Below are 20,767 nucleotides of genomic sequence, written 5' to 3' on the forward strand. Positions count from 1 at the left end.
ATAACAATGAAACCGCAGAATGAAGAGCACAAGTACTGCTCAAATATATTTAGAGTTTTTCCTAAGTATAAGTCAAGTATACTGAAATGTCATTTTAAGTATATTTATTATTATTACATTAACTCTTTCAGTCTTTATGTCTCTTTTTCAGTCTTTATGCTAAGGGATTAATTTACCCAAAAATATAAAATTTGTCATGACTTACTCACCCTCATGCCATAAGATTTTAAATCTTTTTGATACAACAGTGGTAGTTGTGTTGACTTTCAGATAAAGGACAAAAATTCAGATTTCAGATTTCATGAAAATATCTTTATTTGTGTTTTGAATATGAAACATAGTCTTTTGAGTTTAAAAAAACACAAGGGTGAATAAAAGATGACAGAATTTTATTTTTTATTATTTTATAGTTCAGTGAACTAATACTTTTAAAATTTTCTCTGAAAGCTTGAGTTTGCAAGAACTTGATTTCAAATTGTGAAAGTGACTGGGAAGTAGATGATCTCTTTCATCTTCGACTTCATAATCGTATCACTTGTTAGCAATCATCTTTTTCAAAAGTAAAAGCTTTTAAACTTCACTGATGTATTGTAATAATTATGTCATAATTTGCCTATTTAGATTTGGCAAACTATGTCTTTATTAGACATTTTTAAAAAGTATTTATTATGTTCAATAATTAAAAAAAAAGCTTTACAACAATGAATTACCTCTCAAATAGCCGTAGACTCCAACTTCACCAAGACTAAGAACCTTCTGATCTCCAGGAATATGAACAATCACAAAACGTCCCCAAATCCCACCGCATGAGAAAGTGGCTGTAGCACCATCCGCAAGAGTAGAAATTACAGCACATCTACAGACAGAAAGATCATCAGTTATAGGTTTCTGTTCACCAGCAATCTTTTTAACCAAGACAGTCAAAGAAATATCCTCACTCAGTGTTGTTGTAAATTTCACGGGAGTACCCGACACGAATCACCGCCCCGTTAATCCTTTCGCCGTTAGTCAGTCTGTTAGTGATGGCGACTCTGTTCACTCTGTATGACTTCAGCAGATCCACTCTCCACCACGGGTCGGTCTCAGTGTTAGTGTGGGTAAAGGTAGTCAACAGTCCATCAATTGCTAATTCAGGTGAACAGCCAAAGTAAATTGATGACTGACTAGTTTTGCCCCAAAGTGCTGCATTCTCTGGAAAATAGAACAGAGGTTTACTGAAGGGCTAAATTTTATATTTGTCAGTTCAAACAGACAAAACAGAACAAATGTCTCAATAAACTGAAGCATTCTTACCTTCTTTTCCATTTGCCATAACCTCAATCCATAAAGACCCTGTGGAAACAAGTGATTCAATTTAGTATCAGAGGATCAGGTTTGATGTTTTATATTTGTTTTTTTATTTACTTTTATATTGTCGCTAATAAATTTAAATGATAAAAAGATCACTAAACATTGATTTGTGTCAATGTTCATTAAACTGTGATGAACAGGCTGTTTGAAATTAAAGTGCGAGGATGGAAATTGTTTAAAGTCATATTCAATTTAGAAACTGGTTAACATTGCATACAACATAACCCAGACACCAATATTCATGTCATTTGGCACTGCACCTTCATTTAAATGTATAGACCATTTCAACAGCTATTCGGTCGGATTAAGGAAGTGACAGGAGGCACTTGATCCACAGTGGGATTGGAATCATATATTTAACCCTGCTGTTTAAAATGTCAAAATTAAAATTAGATCCTTGTCATTCGGTGGTTGGGTGCTACCTCTGGGCCGGAACTAACATTCGGAAACGTGTTTAATGGTATAATTTCGAGAAATGTGCCTGAGTTGCGGCAGTGAAGCGAGAAGGCTGGATAATAACTAGCAACTCTAGGATATACAGCGGATATACAAGGACAGCTGATCGTCCTGCCAAACCACATATGACCATATGAACACCCAGATGTGTTTGAGAACTTGAGGATGAAATGCAATGTAATACTTAAAGCTAATGATGGCCAGGGGAGCACTTCCTGTACAACGATGTATCTCGCTGGTTAACCTCCATAGTACGATGCATTGTTGTGGAAACGAACTAGCTAGTCACGACTGTTTCCCAAACACGGTCGCATCTCCGTTGTTTGAACCACATTAGTTCAGCAATGCAGGGCCATTGTTAATGACGTCACCGAGTTATAACTTCTGCTATTTAACTGATTAGGGTCTCTCAAAAATGCAGCTATATTGAACATGGCACCTAATGACTAATTTACTATTTTTGTGGTCCCTGTCATTTCACTTTATTTGATGTTTGATTCATCTCAGGTTCCCTCTTACATCACACTTCGGGGTTCCCTTAGGCATTTATGCACATGGGCACTTATAAAAAATGGCACTTTAAAGGACGCACAAAAATACATAGATTAAAATGCATTTATATTTAAATTGAATGGACAATATACTGTAGATTATACTGCATGTTTGGTTGTTGTGCCCAAGAGCATAATTTATTGAGCCCATATGTCTTGCTTACAAGAAACTACACTTCTAACCACAGGTCGACAACTGTAGTTCCAACCACGTAAGTTTGTGACGCTGATTGCGAATGTTCATTTGAACTATGTTTTGGAAAACACCAAATCGTTGAACTATGTTGGTAACGAACGAACTTGCGACCATAGTTGGCTAACGATGCTTTAGGGAAATGCACCCCAGGCCAGATACTGACTGCTGCTTTTGATACACAGATGATGAACTCAGAGAGAGAATACTGGGGTGGCAGCAACACAAGCCACTGGCAGACCACGTTCAAACGAGATGTGATGGCACAAGGGGGCAGCTGTGGCCTAATGCTTAGAGAGCCGGACTCCAACCCAAGGGTAACCCAAAGGTTGCGGGTTCGAGTCTCAGGTCCGGCAGGGATTGTAGGTAGGGGGAGTGAATGTACAGCACTCTGTCCACCCTCAATACCACGACTGAGGTGAGTCCTCTGAACAAGGCATCGAACCCCCAACTGCTCTGGGTGTGTGTTAACTACTGTGTGTGTGCACTTGGATGGGTTAAATGCAGAGCACAAATTTTGAGTATGGGTCCCCATACTTGGCCACACGTCCTTTCCTTTCCTTAAGTGTGAAAAATTCCAGCCACTGCCAATGGAGCAGGAATCACTGTGCTGTCACGACCGGACCAAGCGTGAACTTTTGACATGATTACGTAGCGTTGCAAATGCGCATCACAGCCCTAGTGCTAGACACGTTTCACTGCTTAAAAGGTATATAAAAAACATTTTTCTAAAAAATGACCAATTGTTTCAGTAGACAAGACCCTTCTTCCTTAGCTGGGATCATTTGCAGAGCTTTGAAGCCCCATTTAAACTGCATTTTGGAGGTTCAAATTTCAGAGCACCATTTAAGTCCATTATTTGGAGAAATTTCCATATATATTTATCTCAAAAAGCGTCTCTAGGTTACGTATGTAACCATGGTTCCCTGAGAAGGGAACGAGACACCGCGACCCCTAGGGGTCGCTATTGGGGAACGCCGCAGCGTGTCTCCATGCTGAGGGAGTGCATCATAGCGAGCACAAAGTGTAAATTCTATGAAGAATTATCCCTATAGGACGAGGTGACAGCTGTCAAAACGTAACCTCCCCGGCCAAAGCCTGAACTGTTACTCACTTACCTGAATGGGTCAAAGGACCCAGAGCACAGCTCAGGATGGAACAGGAGGTTCCTTCGGAGGAACGGCTAAGTTAATACTTAGACTTAACTAGAACAGGAACTGCCAGTACTATTGAGTCTAGTTCCCTCAGTGAACTGACTCAGAAATAGCGACTAACAGGCCTGTCCCAAGACAGAGACCGTTCTAGCAGGGGTTATCCTCAGATAACACACCCTGGATAACAGATGGTCAGGAGATATCTAATGTGATATCGAGTGAAGTTGGGCCCAGGGAGACCGGGGTTTTAAACCAACACAAAAAATGGGAACGAGGACCACGTAACCCATACCGTATAGGATTTTTAGAAGGAACCAAAAACTTGGTGGGAACTTACCACTTATGTGGATTTTAGGAGGTGCACAAGGATTCCGTGCGTACTTACCACTATTGTGGATTTCAGAAAGTGCCCAGGGTTTAGCATGGGACACTACCCTAGTAAAATGGGATTTGGAGGCTGTGTTTTCCCCCATTTTGGGGGTTTCAAAGCTCCAGATTTGTCAAAGATGACAAAATTTAAAATAGGGGAGGACCCTCCCTGTGTTAGAGAGGGGAGCAATGCTACACCCTATTGAGGACAGACAGTCCTCGAAATCATGGAGCTATTGACCATCATGATAGTGGACGCAGACAGCGGAGCATACTAAAAGCCAGTCCACATGGATGCTTACTAGGAGAAGGAGGTACTCAGGAATTACCCTTCATTAGAAGGGGGAGCATACTCATCCACTAAGAGCCGTGCTCTAAAACGGGACCCTTCACGAAGGGGAGCGAACGTGCTCAAAAAGGACCTTGAGAAAGATAGCGTTAAGGATAGGCTACAAAACCCTGAGAACAGGGATTGAAATGACAACACCCACCAGAAGGCGGTGCTCTAGTAGGACCCTTTCCGCAGAAAGGGGAGCAGCTAAAGTCATTCAAGGTCCTGAAAAGAGAAAACTCCTAGTTAGTCATGATACTTGAATCAGGAAACCTGATGACAGATTCTACCCAACCATAGGGAAATTTGTCCATACGACAGTGGTGCTACTGACATACCTTAAATTAAATTAATTAAAGGTGAGTAGCTGTCGTTGAAGAGCTCTGAGGGGACCCTTCCCGCGGAAAAGGGGAGCTACTAAAGTCATGAAGGACAGACTACTAACCCTGAAGGCCAGGGAGGAACGCCCATCCAGACGAGGGGCGCTCATTACGAACCCATTCCTTGGAAAGGGGAGAGCCCGGCTCGTGCGTGAGGCCTGAAGAAAGAGAATCAACCTGAACAAAGAGGGCAGGCTTCTAAGTCAGCGAGAGCGGTACTCTGAATATAACCTTTCCCACGGGAAAGGGAGTATATTTATTGAATCGGATTGATAGAACACCACAGCAAAAATATGTTCCTGTCTCAACAGAACATAATTACTTGAGAAATTGCTCCACAGAGACAAGACTCATTGGGTGCTGATCGCTTTAGCTGATAAGCCTGCCCTTTCGGATCTGTTTTTACACAGAGAGAGGGATTCTCATGTTTTCTTTTTTTTTAAAGGCCTGAAAGGGACACAGTTAAACATTCCAGGTTTTGCAAGAGAGCTTACCTTGATGAAGACAAAAGGTCCTGAGTATAACATATGTCTGTGAGGGTGGTTTACCGCACGACCTGTGGTGTGGAGGAGACGAACACTGCCATAACCATAACCCATAGGATCAGAGGGGGAGCATCCGCCGCAGACTCTTGATACTTTTCCTGAAAGTACAAACACAACAGACTGAGACAGTATAAAGTTTTCTTATTTAAAGAAACTCGATCGTACTCACCCATAAGTGTTAAATAGCACTTATTTATATTAAGACAGTACCGAAAGGCACTGTTTTTAGTTCCAGACCATCAGTAATGGTGGTTCTGAAAACTCAGAAACCAGCCAAAAACATCATAGGCCCGGGCAGCTTCCCAGCTGACGTAAAAAATTCACAGAGGAATTACCGAGTGAGGGTCCAGAGGGATCGAGGAAAGGAGCAAAAAGGATCTTATTTTTTGCTCTGATCCATCCGAGACTGTTGTCTCGTCTGAATCACTTCCCTCAGATCCTGTCTGCCTCCCCTCGGTCCGCGCCATCGCCTAGAGCCACCCGCAGGTGGTGGAGGGGCGCGGGTTGCAACACTAGCCTTATGTGTCCGTCTGTGCTCCGCGGAACAAGACGGATCAGCCTGGTCTGTTCGGGTTCGGACCTGGACCTTCGAGAAATGAAGGTTTTAAAGGCGGCTGAGTGCGCCCTGGCCTCCCTAAACTTTTCCACCACCGTCTCAACGGAGGCACCGAAAAGCTCAAAGGGCGAAACTGGCGCGTCGAGGAGAAAGCCCCTTTCTTTCCTCCCGACGTCCGCCAGGTTTATCCACAGATGTCTCTCCGTAGCCACCATGCCACCCATGGCCCTACCCATGTGGGTGGCGGCTTGTTTGGTGGCACGGAGAGCAAGATCCGTGGTGCGGCGCAACTCTGCCACCTCATCAGGGGAAAGTCCCTGGCCTTTATCCAGGTCCTTCAGCAGGTCAGCCTGGTAGGCCTGAAGCACCGCCATTGTGTGCAACGCACCCACCGCCTGACCTGCTGCTGCGTATGCTTTGCCATTCAAGCTAGATGTAACCCGAAGGGGAGCTGATGGCAAAGAGGGAGCCTTAAGAGAAGGTGTCTCGCCTGTTGAGAGATAGTTGGCTAATGTCTCATCAACAGGGGGCATCCTCTCATAGCCGTGTTCCCGCATTCCTTCAATATTTGCATAATTAGCAAAAGGGAATCTAAAAATGCGGGAAGAAAACGGCTTTTTCCATACCTTCTCGATCTCTGAATGGAGGTCGGGAAGGAATGGAAGGCTTACCGGAGCCTGGAGGCGATGGCCAGACAGGTAGCGTTCATTCAGTCGGCCCCACGGGGCCTCCTTTCTGGTACGCTCCCAAGGCAAGTCAAGTCTTGCCGTGGCCCGATCCATGACCTCCAAAAGCGCTTCATACGCAGGGCAGGAAATAGAGGAAGACTCAGCCTCAGCTTCTTCGTCCTCAAAAAGCATTTCCTGCTCATCTTGGGTGGAACCCAAAAGAGCACTAGCTCCTTGATCTGACGACGTCAAAGAAATAGCGTCATCAAGATCAAGGAGCTCGTTCTCATCTCTGGCCGAGGAGCGAGAAAAAGAAAGCCCTTTCTGTAGCTCATCGGCCAGATCCAGCTGAGAGCCCCACGAAGTCAGTCTCCTCCGTGCCTCGGCAGCGGCAGGCCCTGAGCCGTGGGGAACAGCTGGACGCTCATCTTTTCTCGAAAAGAGAGACAGACGAGAACGGAGCTTTTTCATTGAAAAATGCTCGCAATGTACACACGTTGCCCCCTCGAGGACATCGCGTGCGTACTCCTCACCCAAACAGAAGACGCAAAGATCGTGTGTGTCGTCACAAGGATCAGCACACCTCTTAAACGTCTTGCTAGTGCTCGCCATAGTATAGGAAAGATAAAACAAATCTTACCGGAATGCACGTTCAGACAAAGAGAAGCTGAAGACGGTGAAGAGGATATGTGTTTACACCGGTGGCTCTTTATACTGTGTCGCCCGGTAGTGACGCACCAGCGGCGACGAGCGCGCCGCGGTGACGTCATACGTTGTCGCCGGCCATTTCATGTAGTTTTTCTATATGCATTCTTCAGACACGAGTCACGCTGCGGCGTTCCCCAATAGCGATCCCTAGGGGACGTGGTGAGAGTTCCCTCGGAAGGGAACATAATTTCTTGACGACTGAAGAAAAAAAGATATAAACATCTTGGATGACAAGTGGGTGAGTAAATTATCTGTAAATTGTTGTTTGAAAGTGAACTAATCCTTTAAGACTGATGTCATCCATTGTACGAACAAATGTTTGCAACCTTTCCGCAAAAGAGTTAGCATTCAAACTGCGATATGCTTTTACCGCCATCTCCCATGTACAGCATCAATTAGATAATGAGCAGATTTTTTTTACCTTAAAGGATTAGTTCACTTTCAGAACAACAATTGACAGATAATTTACTCACCCCCTTGTCATCCAAAATCGTTGTCTTTTTTTGTTCAGTCGTCAAGAAATTATGTTTTTTGAGATAAACATATCTGGAAATATCTCCATATAATGGACTTAAATGGTGCTCCGGAATTTGAACCTCCAAAATGCAGTTTAAATGTGGCTTCAAAGTTCTGTAAATGATCCCAGCCAAGGAAGAAGGGTCTTGTCTACCGAAACGATTGGTCATTTTCTTAGAAAAATATTTTTTTTTATATGAAACTCGTCTAGGGCTGTGAAGCGCATTCGCGACACTACATAATCACGTCGAAAGGTTCACTTTGTAAACACTAGGTCTGTTGTTCCGCATACGTCACGCGTGACCTTTCGTCGTGATTGTGTAGTTCATAGCGTCACAAACGCGCATTACAGCCTTAGTGCTAGATGATTTTTCTTGCTTAAAAGGTATTTAAAAAATATTTTTCTAAGAAAATGACCAATCAAAAAAGACCCTTCTGCCTTGGATGGGATCGTTTACAGCCCTTTGAAGCCGCATATAAACTGCATTTTGGAGGTTCAAATTTTGGAGCACCATTTAAGTCCATTATATGGAGAAATTTCCAGAATTGTTTCTCTCAAACATAATTTCTTGACGACTGAAGAAAAAAAAGACAAAGCTTTTGGATGGCAAAGGGGGTGCGTAAATTATCTGTCAGTTGTAGTTCTGAAAGTGAACTAATCCTTTAACTGTTGCATTTTCGCTAGGCTTAAAAAGTATGCGCTTGTTTTGACTGATCAAATATTTAAAAATGGCGCAACCAGAAATGCTTCAGGACCAGACATGCACAGTAGCATTCCAACGCGCTTGTTATTGTTTATGTCCTTTAAATGGTCTATATGAAAACTAGGTGAAATATCCATATTTAACTTAAACAACACATACAGTGTAAATAAAGGAACAACATATTCCATCTTGGAAAACCTACATTGCCATGGAATAAAAAAAAAAAACAACAACAACAACTCATCTTTTATCTCTCATCACCTTCCAACAGTCACATATCTACTGACCTTCTTTGCCTAAAATTAACCAAAAAACACCTCTAACTACTTTTACATATGGAAAAGGGTGGGGATGGGGATAGATTGTGTTGCTGTGTGGAAGAGAACAATATCTGCACAAAGACTATAGTTAAGCTGTTAAAGGTACTTAACTCTGTCTAGAAGAGTTACAAAAACAACATTTATTTAATATATTTATGTTCTTTACATTTTTTGTTTTTACTTTATTTCTTGTGCATTTAGTTCTCATGGCATCTTGAGTTGGTTGTACTCATGGTGAACCAGTCGAATAAATCAGATACAAACACTACATTTGACTGACAAGGACTTTTGTTGTTTTGATTGCTTCTATTGCCCTCATTTGTAAGTCACTTTGGATAAAAGCTTTAGCTAAATAATTATATGTAAATGTAATGTAAATGTATGAGTGTGGTGTGCTTGGGAAGAGGATACAATCTTGGCCCTAGGCCCTCTGAGTTTATTAGTATTATTACTCTCATTGTTGACAATTTTTGTTTCCACTGTTGCTATCCATAATAGATTTTTTAAAATAGAATCCGATAAGGACATCTATCTGTGGAATTACTGCCAGACCAAAGACATAAAGACCGACAAACCAATTACATACACAAAAGAGTACCTGTTAAAATTAAAATCTGCATATTAAAGTAGATATAAAAATACACTGAAAAAAAAAAAAAACTATGCCAGAGACAAGAAAATTCCTGACCTACACAACCTCTTACTGTTCAAAAGATATTCAATTTTAATTAAATGCTGTTGTTATTTTGAACTACTTATTTTTTAATGTTGCTAATAATCAAAAATGTTTTTTGAGCAGCAAATCATCATACTAGAATGATTTCTGAAGGGTCATGTGAGACTGAAGACTGGAGTAATAATGCTGAAAATTAAGCTTTGATCACAGGATTAAATTACATTTGACAAAATACTCACATACCCATAAACAGCTATTTTTAAAGTGTAATAATATTTATTTAAAGTATTTTAATCAAACGAATGCAGCCCTGTTGTGCATACAGTTATTTGTCAAAAATATGAAAAATCTTATTAACTTATAGTTAACAAATTCTTATTTAAAAAAGTTTTAATATTAGTGTGAATCTAGTAAAACAACAGATATATGTAGCCTATGTTGTACTTTACCAAGTAAGATCCACAGACACTTGAAGTGCTTCATCATGGCTGATTAAAGGCGTCAGTTTCTTTTTTAGGATGAAGAGTCTGAGGTTTATACATTTTACAGCTGACGGTTTATTTAAATGCACATCACATGACACACATTGTCTCTCCTCCCTTCCTTCTATACAACCTGCTGCATTTTCTTTCATGAACAAAGAGAGTACAGAGAAGTTTAAGTCTCTTTCTTTCAGGACATTTATTTCTAAGGTTAGTCTTTTTATCAGCAGAATCACACTGTTTTCTTAAGGACTGCTGAAGAAGTGATTCTTTATTGTCATGTATATACTGTGGATCTTGTGGGCCAGTTTGATATAAGTGTACTAGTAGTATACTTATGCAGTGGGGAAAATAAGTATTTGACACATCAGCATTTTTATCAGTAAGGGGATTTCTAAGTGGGCTATAGACACAAAATTTCCACCAGATGTAGCCATCAAGCCAAATATTGAATTCATACAAAGAAATCAGAACATTTAAGTATACAAGTTGAGTCATAATAAATAAAGTGAAATGACACAGGGAATAAGTATTGAACACATGAAGATAACAAGGTGCAAAATGGCAGAAATTCAGGAGATCACCTGAAATCTGTCAGAGTTGAGAGAGAAACCCTGCCCCTATCAGTACTAATTGATATCAGCTGCTTTAGTCCTAATTGATGGCCTATAAAGGCTTCTCATTACACTGTAAAACGTGTTCACCAGTTTCAACTTAAAAACTTAAGTTTAGCAGCTGCCTTAAACTTTTAAGTTAAATCAACTTAAAACTACAAGTCAGTTCAACTCACAACACTAAAATGAGTTAAAATGACTTGTACTATGAAGTTGATTTAACTTAAAACTTTAAGGCAGCCGATGAACTGAAGTTTTTAAGTTGAAACTGGTGAAAACTTTTTACAGTGTACCCAGAAGGCACACAGGAAAGACTTCATGATGGATAAAAGCAAAAAACTCTCTCAAGATCTTCGTAATCTTATCTTTGAAAAGCATTTTGATGGGAATGGTTATAGGTGCATTTCCAGAATGCTGAATGTTCCTGTGAGCACTGTGGGGGCCATTATCCGGAAATGGGAAAAGCATCAGTTCACCATAAACCGGCCATGATCAGGTGCTCCACGTAAGATCCCTGTCCGAGGAGTCCAAAGAATAATCAGGAGAGTTCTCCAAGAGCCAAGAACCACTCGGGCAGAACTTCAGGAAGACTTTGCATCAGCAGGTACTGTTGTTTCAAAGAAATCTATAAGCAATGCACTGAACCGCCATGGCATCCATGCACGCTCACCACGCAAGACTCCATTGCTGAACAAAAAGCATGTTGAGGCTCGGTTAAAGTTTGCGAAACAGCATTTGGAGAAGCCTGTGGATTATTGGTTGACTATAGTATGGTCAGATGAAAGCAAAATTGAACTTTTTGGCAGTCATTCTACACGCATGTTTGGAGAAGAAATGGCATTGCCCACTACCCCAAGAACACCATGCCAACAGTTAAGTTTGGGGGTGGAAGCATCATGGTTTGGGGCTGCTTTTCAGCAAGGGGTACTGGCAGACTTCATATTATTGAAGGCAGGATGAATGGAGAAATGTACCGGGACATTCTGGATAAAAATCTGCTGCCATCTACCAGAAAGCTGAAAATGAAAAGAGGATGGACATTTCAGCAAGACAATGATCCCAAACACAAGGCCAAGGAAACAATGAAGTGGTTTCAAAGAAAGAAAATCAAGTTGCTTGAATGGCCCAGTCAATCACCTGACCTAAATCAGGTGGAGAGAACTGAAGGAACCCAAGGAACCTTCAAGACTTAAAGACCGTTTGTGTGGAAGAATGGGCCAGAATCACTCCTGAGCAATGCAAACAACTGGTCTCTCCATACAAGAGGTGCCAACAAAGGCTTTTAAGTATTAAATAAAGTGTGTTCAGTACTTATTCCCTGTGTCATTTCACTTTATTTATTATGACTCAACTTGTATACTTAAATGTTCTGATTTCTTTGTATGAATTCAATATTTGGCTTGATGGCTACATCCCCCCCCCCCCCCCCCAACCTTACTAAATGTATCTGTCATTTATGTCAAATTCTTAAATTTATCAATAAATTCAGTGGGAATAATTAGACTCTGGTTACCATTCAAATTAAATCAGTATCAACAAACTCCATTATTCTATTGCACAAGAAAAACTAAACCTGCATCGAAAGTGCGATTTAAACTGTTTGATGAAGATAAGAGGTTCCCAAAAATGCATTCACACAGTAAAATTGCAAATGCATAAATAATATTAAAAGATTAATGTTTTACTTTTTTATCATATTAATCTAAAATGTTGGATAAATGCAATACTTTTAAATATGACACCAAACCACAATAGTCTTAATGAGTGAGTCACGGTTTCAACCATAGATGGATTCAACCAGATTGTTCATTGACTCACCAGATTCATAAAAAAATGCTGAATCATTCATTACTGAAACACCGCTGAGTGTTTCTCAAAGATTCATAACTGTTCTGCTGTGGCTTTGCATAGAACTATTTTCGTTAACAAAAACAGTCAAAGATGTGTCTAAAATGTAAGTCAGTTAATATTAAATAGTTTACTGAACTACTAAGGCTCAGTGCTAGGGCCATTACTTTTTACGCTTTACATGTTACCCTTGGGAGATATCTTTAGGAAACATGGTGTTAGCTTTCATTGTTACGCTGATGATACTCAGCTCTATATTTCTTCGCAGCCTGGCAAATCATATCAATTCAAAAAACTAACAGAATGCATAGCTGATATTAAAAACTGGATGGCAAATAACTTCTTACTGTTAAATTCTGAAAAAAAAAACAGAGGTGTTAATTATTGGACCTAAAACCTCCACAAGTAATGACCTAAAACACAGTCTAATACTAGATGGCTGCTCTGTAAATTCGTCGTCATCAGTTAGGAACCTAGGCGTCCTATTCGTCAGCAATCTCTCCTTTGAAAGCCACATTTCTAGCATTTGCAAAACCGCATTTTACCATCTTAAAAATATCGAAATTACGACCTATGCTATCAGTATCAAATGCTGAAACATTAATTCATGCGTTCATGACCTCAAGGGTAGATTATTGTAATGCTTTATTGGGTGGTTGTTCTGCACGCTTAATAAACAAACTCCAGCTGGTCCAAAATGCAGCAGCTAGAGTTCTTACTAGAACTAGAAAGTATGACCATTTTAGCCTAGTTCTGTCAGCACTGCATTGGCTCCCTATAAAACATCGTATAGATTTTAAAATCTTGCTAATTACTTATAAAGCCCTCAATGGTTTAGCTCCTCAGTACTTGAGCGAGCTCCTATCGCATTATAGTCCCTCACGTCCGCTGCGTTCTCAAAATTCTGGCAATTTGATAATACCTAGAATATCAAAATCAACTGCCGGTGGCAGATCATTTTCTTATCTAGCGCCTAAACTATGGAACAATCTACCTAACACTAACAACTCGGGAGGCAGACACACTCTGTCAGTTTAAATCTAGATTAAAGACACATCTCTTTAACCTGGCTTACACATAAAAACATTAACACATTCCTATAATTCAAATCCGTTAAAGGATTGTTAGGCTGCATTAATTAGGTAAACCGGAACCGAAAACACTTACCATAACACCTGATGCACTCGTTGCATCGTAAAAAGAATGGCACCTACGCTAATATTAGTCTGTTTCATTCTTATTCCGAGGTCAATCCGGATCCGGATCAGATGGTCACTGCAGTCCCCCGGATCCAGTCCGTACCCAGCTTAGATCATGGATCACCACCTGGAGATGACTTCAATAGCCGTGGATGTCAACCAGATGAGCTCCAGAGACGGATCATCAATAAAGAACTCGCCAACCTAGACGGCCATCGGCGCTACACCACAGGAACCTGATGAGTTCTCTACAATCGGACATTGGTACAAACTGCTGGTTTCGTCTGGCCATAGGAGAACTGGTCCCCCGACTGAGCCTGGTTTCTCCCAAGGTTTTTTTCTCCATTTCTGTCACCTGTGGAGTTTTGGTTCCTTGCCGCTGTCGCCTCTGGCTTGCTTAGTTGGGGATACTTTCCAGCGTGATGATGTCACATTTGCAATCATGTTGCTTACCTATATAATATGTTATTTATCTTTATTTTCTACCGCAGTATGTTTGTTCATGTTTGTTTCTTTATGTGTGGCTGTATGAGTCTCAACTGACTCAACCTTGATACTGTCCGCTTTCAGTCACCGTTGTAATCAGGTTACTTGTCCAATTACCTGATTAAAATTCTCTTTCACTTGCCCTTTCACAAAATCCACTTGTCCTGGACAAGCAGACAAGCCTGAAGAATCATTTTCATGTATGAACTGATTACCACAGAGTCATGTGATGATGTGTCCAAGAGATCTTATTTGTGATATACTTATCTGGCCCTTGCTCCTGTTTAGTTTTAGATTCCATTCTCTTGCTCTTTCCAGCAGCTTGATGAGTCTGTGGTCATGTTCTTCTGTTCTTCGTGTTCTTCTGTTGACTCTGTGATTGCATGCTGGAAAACTTCACAGGCTGAAGCCGCGCTATAACCTCCTATTAGCAAATATTTGAATATGCAGAGATTTAAACTCTCATTATTCAGTTTTATTTTCCTGGATCCTTGGAAGACATGCTGGATACCAATTCTAGAGGGAAATGTTCACACTTTATTGCTTAATTATGGTTTTGTGGCTTAATACATATATGTATCTTGCTCGGTTACACTACTGTTGCCATGCAATTGTTTGCTTTGCTGTTACTTTTATACTTTCCATCTTGTGTACTTAAACTATTTTGTCCTTACAGGGACCTTCCTTGGTGAATGAATTACTGGTGACTTTCCATTGTGTGCTGTTTACTTTTTTGCACACTTTGCTTCCTCTTTTCTTTGTGTTTTTGATACTGCTTCTTGTTCACGTCTACTTCTTTAACTAGCATTTTCATCTGATTTGACTTTATCCCATTGGCCCTGCAGGTGTCTGTCGCTTTTTCCAACATGAGGTCTGCCTCATGCAACAGTCTTGCACGCACATTGACGTCTTTTATTCTGTATTCTATTCCTGATAAGCAAATCAGTCAAATCGCTGAATTTAGTCTTTGCTTGGTATTTTAGTTCTGTGACGTATGGATCAGTTGTTTCTCTTGAATCTTGCGCTTTTGTAAAGAACTCGTGGCAGATTTTTTCTAGGCTCACAAAATTCTTCTAATTTCTTTTTTAAGTTCCTCAATTTTTATTTACTTATCACTCCATAAACTGGAATGTGTTGTACACTTTAATGGCTTCTTCACCCACAATATGAAGAAAGTTGTCTGACTGCACTGTTTCTGATTTCTTACAAAATTCATGACAACACGATGTGCAAAAAAGTGATCGGTTAACATAACTTACCTCGTCCTAATATTGAAATACATAAATGTGAGTGTTACGGTCTTTACTCATATGCAGTTGCGGGCTGTAAACACTTTTGCAGGTATTGCGTTAACGTTACCATTCTTAATGCAGTTATAACTGATCCAAAACGATTTAAAATAATTGTACATGACATCTTAATCATTAACAGACACTGTTTTAAACCATCTAGCGTTACAAAGCTAAGCTTTATACTGACCCTCATTTATAAAGCAGTATGGTGAGAAATGATTTGCGTAAACATTAACCCATTTAGGTAGATTGGTGGCCACATTCCCTCAGTGCTGTCAGTTTACTTCTGACTCTGGGCGGGTCTATGCTAAAACACTGCTGTCTATCAACTATCGCAGGAGTGGCCTTTGTCAGTGTTACGCCACAACGACAGGCATCTGAGAACGGCTCGATATGAGAAGAGGCAAATTATTTTACTAAATTAAGAGAAAACTACTGGGTGGATCTTTGTCATTCTAGGGTGGTTGTGTACACACTCTCCCAACACACATTTCAGTTCAAACAGCTTGTAAAAGTGCATGTGGCACCCGATGACCCCTTTAATGTGCTTGGACACAGAGCTCTGTGAACAGCCAGCCTCTTTTGCAATGACCTTTTGTGTCTTGCCCTCCTTGTGCAAGGTGTCAATGGTCATTTTTTGGAAAAATAATCAGTCTTCCCCATGATTGTATAACCTACAGAACTAGACTGAGAGACCATTTAAAGGCCTTTGCAGGTGTTTTGAGTTAATTAGCTGACTAGAGTGGGGCACCAGGTGTCTTCACAATATTCTAATTTTCTGAGATACTGAATTGGGGTTTTCATTAGTTGTCAGATATCGTCAAAATTAAAAGAAATAAACACTTGTGTGTGTATGTGTGTGTGTACCTGGTATTCATCACGTTGTGGGGACCAAATGTCCCCACAAGGTCAAAATCTACTGGTATTCCTATCCTTGTGGGGACATTTGGTCCCCACAACGTGATGAATACCAGGTACACACACACACACACACACACACACACACACACACACACACACACACACACACCGGAGCAGTGGGCAGCCATTGCTGGGGCCATTGCTGGGAGCAACTGGGGGGTTCAGTGCCTTGCTCAAGGGCACTTCAGTCATGGTATTGAAGGTGGAAAGAGTGCTGTTCATTCACATACCCCACCTTCAATTCCTGCCGGTGTGGGAATCGAACCGGCCCAACTCTCTCACCATTAGGCCATGGCTACCCCCCACACCTGAGAAATCTAGTAATTTATTAGAAACATTAATTCAAGTCTAAAAGGATGAACCTTGAGTGAAGGGGGAACAAATTCACCAACCTGTGTTGTTCTTAAGATCCTGAAGACCCTGATTAGTATTTCTCAGGTTTGTTTGATTATAAAGTGGATCTCATGGGTCAGATTTGTGAATCCCTCATGTAAAAAATAAAAAATTAAAAATAAAAATACAAATACTAGTAGTATACTTGTAAGTGTACAATATCACTTAATAAAATATAGTTTATATTTATTTTTTATTTATTTAAAAATTTATTTATTTTAGCTAAATTTACATAAATTTGGTTGACTTACTTTCAACATTTATTTATTTTTTACTTAAATGCAGCTAAAATAAATTGATTGCAACCACTTACCTTAAAAACAATTAGTAAATGCAATGAATTATTTATTTTTTTTTCAGTGTAACTTGTTCATGAAAGATGTAAAAATTATGGCTCTATCCACAATAGCACTTTTGTGCGAGGTGTAATTTATTTACAGATTCGAAGACATTTACAAAAGCCCATGAGTGATGCTGTGAAGAAATATATAAAGTGTGATCAGCAAAATCCCAAACATACAAAGGGGCACTAAAAACAACAACAACAACAACAAAAAACAACAACAACAAACTGGTAGTGATGTTACAGCTGATACTGAGGCTTCAAAGCTTGTATGTACAAAAATGTCAGGTACTTTCAGATAGAGATCCCTGTCCCCGGGAACATCAAACAAAGGGGGTGAGAACATGTCGCACATGCAATTGTAATGGAAAGCGGCGCGACGTTTCTGGACAATGTGCACTAGGCAATTAGCTAATCGCAACACACCAGATCCACTAACCAATCTGAGCTCATTGTGTATTTCTGAGGGAGAGGCTTCACAGAATTAGGAAGTCAACAGATTTTTTTTAGAAAGAAAGGAAACAATGGTGTAGAATAGAGGTAAAAAATGTGAAAAACAATGCCATTTTTTTTAAACAAAACATTAACATTTTACAATGCACCCCATGACCACAATCAAGTCTTCAAAATAGTTGACTGACCACCCCTTTAAGGAAGCCCCTTAAAAAAGGGCCTAGCCACGTCTTTAGTGTTTGGCTTCTTCTGTGAAACATAATGTTCGTATTCTTTGATTGGTCATCTCAATCATTTTGACACTGACATTCACAGAAGACTTGTACATTTTCAGAAGCTTTGTAAATGCATTTAATGACCATTTTAAATGAAATCTACTGGTGTTATATAAGATGACATTATATGAAGAGAGAGCAATGCCATCTGTGTACATAGTGAAATGATGTGGATGTTCTCTGTGCCTATGATTTTCATAATTAAAGAGCTCAGTGTGTTGTTGCTGTTGTCTTTTATTTGCATGTGCCATTACATTGTGTGCACAGCACTCTCGACACAACAGATACTGTGTTAAGGGAGACATAGAATATCTTCAAATTTTGGGAAAATATAATTTAGTTTGGGATGCAGAAACATGCTGTTGGTTTCCAAGGTGAAACATGAAAAACAAACAATAAGAGAAGAAAATGCAATGGTTGAGTTGGATTTTTCCTGTGAAGCTGCTGTGGAAATCCAATACTTCATTACGGAACATACAGACCCTCCAGTCTCAACCACATTCAAATGAACACAATTCCAAATAATTACAGCAACAATGACCAACAGAGAAAAGATGCTGATATATATATGTGAATAAGGAAGTAAATGAAAAAAAGCCTTTTGTTTTAGACTAATAAACAAATGTGACGTGCTTAATAAGGGTGAGAGCGTATATAATCATCATATTGTTTAAAGCTGCAGACAGGAACATCAGAGTCAGGACAGAAACACACAACCTCTAAAGTAAGAACAACTTACATGTTCAACTAAAATTAGACTGAGATATTCACAGTCTTATTGATTGTGTATGGTGCATTAATGTTCTTGTTGAGATGGATTTTTAATTTTTGTTTTACATTAAAATGACATTAAAATGAAACTGGGATGGTTTGATATGAGAGTTCATCTATATCTTTCCTCTTCAGAAATGGAACTATATTTCATTCTTCTTCTCATTGGTGAGTATGTTTGTTTTATTTATGGTTTCTAGCTTTGATCCTGTTATTAAAAAGCATTAAAGCAAAGTCTCTCTTTCACAGCTCTCTGCTCCGTATCTGAATGTGTTCAGCGTCATTATCACTTTATAAATGAGATGAAGACCTGGAGTGAAGCTCAGAGATACTGCAGAGAGAAATACACAGATCTGGCCACCGTTGACAACATGAACGACATGAACGAGCTGAACAAGAGTGTGAATGATAGAAGTGTTGAGTTTGTCTGGATTGGGCTGCAGAAGACGGGTCGTGATGAATGGCAGTGGTCTTCAGGTGAACCTGCGCTCTATCTGAACTGGGGATATAAACAACCAGAAGGCAGAGATGATTGTGCTATGATGTTCAATGGACAATGGCATGATTTATCATGTAGTAATACAAAGCATTTAATTTGCAACAACAGTGAGTACAAACACCAAATGTTATAAACATTAATTTAATAAAAGACACTTCATATTCTATATGTAAAATAAATATGACAATAGTAAATGCTATAAATGAGTGTAAATAATAATAATTATAATAATAATGAAAACATACTATTGACCAAGTCAAATATAATTTGTAATGTGCCAGATATATCTGACAAACCTTCTATAAACTAAAAAAAAAAAATAAAATAAACAGAAAGAGAATATCTAATTATAATCTATCAGCTCTAGATGTGAGATCTCACAGTAATATTCATAATCATAACAGTGTAGCGATAAAATAAAAACAAACAATCTCACTAACGAGCCGAGTGAGGAAATAACGTCTTGAGTTTCATTAATAATCCTCCAATAACTCTCATATTTTACATATATATATATATTTAGATTTATACACGATAAATATACATCACAACCTCACACCCACACTTCTCACTTATATCTGCTTTTATTTATCATGTTCTAATAGTACAAATTACTCACCATTAAAGCCATCAATAGACTCAACTATAAGGTCATTACATCTGTAAGTGTTTAATAGATATTTAAACATTACTTTTGTTTTTCTTAAAGCAAACACAGGGCTCGTTTTTGTCAATCAGACGATGAATTGGAGAGGTGCTCAGAGTTACTGCAGACAGAATCACATTGATCTGGTCAGTGTGAGGAACCAGAATGAGAATCAACAGGTTCAGCAGGTCATTAGTGATAGACAGTTATCTGGATCATGGATCTGGATCGGTCTGTTCAGAGTCAAAGACTCATGGCTGTGGTCAGATCAAAGTAACTCCTCATTCAGATACTGGAAAGTCTGGCCAGCCTAATAACTATGGATATGGTGAAGACTGTACAGTTGTTGAATTGAACACTCAGAAACAATGGCATGACAGCTCCTGCAACAACCAGTATCATTTGTGTGTTATGGAGGCGAGTAGGTCCTCACAAAACACACAATCCATCCATCACCTCCAGATCTCATAAAGTTCATGCTACATGTCTGACATGACAATCATCCATAGTATTTGTTCTGCATGTAATTTATTTTTTTAACAGTTTCTCTAGTTTCTGCTTGCGTTTCATTTTGTTTTTAGATAATCTGATTCTGATCAAAGAGAATCTGATGTGGTCTGAAGCTCTGAGATACTGCAGACAGAATCAAATGGATCTGGTCTCGGTTCATTCAGAAGAGATTCAGCATCATGTGATGAACGTGGTTAAACGGGCGTCTACTGCGGCGGTGTGGTTGGGTTTACGTTTCTCCCGTATTTTGGGCATCTGGTTCTGGGTGAGTGGACGGAACGTGTGCTATCAGAACTGGGCTCCAGGGAACGGCACATCAGAGGAGGACTGTGAACATGCAGTGAGATCTGGAGCAGTTCAGTCTGGAGGAGATCAGCGCTGGATCAGCCGTCCTGAAACTGACAAACTCAACTTCATCTGCAGCAAATAAGAGTGAATGAATATACTTACATTTGATTTAAAATGACAAATGCATGTGTGTTTATATTTATGAGGAGTCATATGGGCATCATATTTACATATCATTAGAGTACTCAATTAGTGTACTGTTTTCTTTCA

At 39.6% G+C, this 20,767-nt stretch overlaps 1 pseudogene; it reads left to right on the forward strand.

Moving 5' to 3' along the window:
• Positions 1–18,691: 18,691 nt before the first annotated feature.
• LOC141331723 (C-type mannose receptor 2-like) lies at positions 18,692–20,639 on the forward strand (annotated as a pseudogene).
• The last annotated feature ends 128 nt before the right edge of the window (positions 20,640–20,767 follow it).

This window comes from Garra rufa, chromosome 3, assembly GCF_049309525.1.
Source record: "Garra rufa chromosome 3, GarRuf1.0, whole genome shotgun sequence".
Classification (NCBI taxonomy): Eukaryota; Metazoa; Chordata; class Actinopteri; order Cypriniformes; family Cyprinidae; genus Garra; species Garra rufa.